Raw genomic sequence first — 1,103 nt, forward strand, 5'->3', positions numbered from 1 at the left:
AAATGTTTAACAACTGGCTCTCTAGGAGGAATGCCCTGATTTGCAGTATTAGCTGATTTCCGTGGTGTAAAAACTAGCAAGTAACAATTCATTAAAAATATATATAATATAACTAACTGCAAGTTTATAAAGTTAATTTTTAATAAGAGCTGTTTTAATTTATTTATAAAATTCCTGAAGTTTTAATGTTTGGTTCTGAGGGACCAGCATGAGCCAGGTCTAGCGCATATACTTCCATGGCCACACCCAGAAATTCCATACACCCCTAGAGAAATGTGTTCATATGTGTACCTACAGAACCATTCACAGTCTTGTCTGTAATAGCTCAAAACTGGAAATAACCTATTATCCAATAATAAATAGATTAGATAACTTTGGTATGTTCATAAAATGAAATTTATTATACAGCAATGAAAACAAACTGGAGCTGCATGTAGCAATATGGATGCACCTTTAAAACAATGTTGAGGGAAAAATAGACAAAAGAACACATCAATACAATTCAATTAATGTAAAGTTTAAAAACAGACAATGCAATAGTGTTTAGAGACATGCACACAGGCAACGAAACTGTAAAGCGAACCAAGAAAATGTCATAAAATGCAGGATGGTGACTACCTTTGGGCAGAAAAGCAGAGTTGTATTCAAGGGCACGTGTGGTTTCTGGGGTGCCGAAATGTTGCTTCTTGAAGTTGTGGTAGTTTCCTAGACCTTCACTTTACCTAAACCTGTATTCTATCACTTCTCAGCCTTTTGGCTAAGATCAAGTGTAGTACCTAAACCTGTATTCTAAATATTTTTCTGCATGTGTGTTGCATTTAACAATTTTTTAAAAGTTAAAGTTAATAGACATGTTTCTCTAAGCATAACTTTTAGGTGTAGCAAAGTTAGTATCTGAAAGGTATGGATGTTATGGTCAAACTCTGACTTTGGTTTTCAGTTGGCATGGCATTAAGTTATCTCCCCTCTCAGTTCATTCCTGCTCCCAGATGGAAGCCTTCAGTAGGAAAAAGGGGTCATCCTTCTCCTTGTCCCTCTTCCCCAGCTCGCTGTTTTTCCTGGCCCCCCTTTTCCTACTATGTTTCCCCCTTACTAATAGTCTT

The 1,103-nt window shown here is 36.4% G+C and overlaps 1 pseudogene; it reads left to right on the forward strand.

The window, feature by feature from the left end:
* Nucleotides 1-737: 737 nt before the first annotated feature.
* Nucleotides 738-892, forward strand: LOC116635334 (annotated as a pseudogene).
* Nucleotides 893-1,103: the final 211 nt, after the last annotated feature.

Source organism: Phoca vitulina, unplaced genomic scaffold (genome assembly GCF_004348235.1).
Source record: "Phoca vitulina isolate PV1807 unplaced genomic scaffold, GSC_HSeal_1.0 scaffold10, whole genome shotgun sequence".
Classification (NCBI taxonomy): domain Eukaryota; kingdom Metazoa; phylum Chordata; class Mammalia; order Carnivora; family Phocidae; genus Phoca; species Phoca vitulina.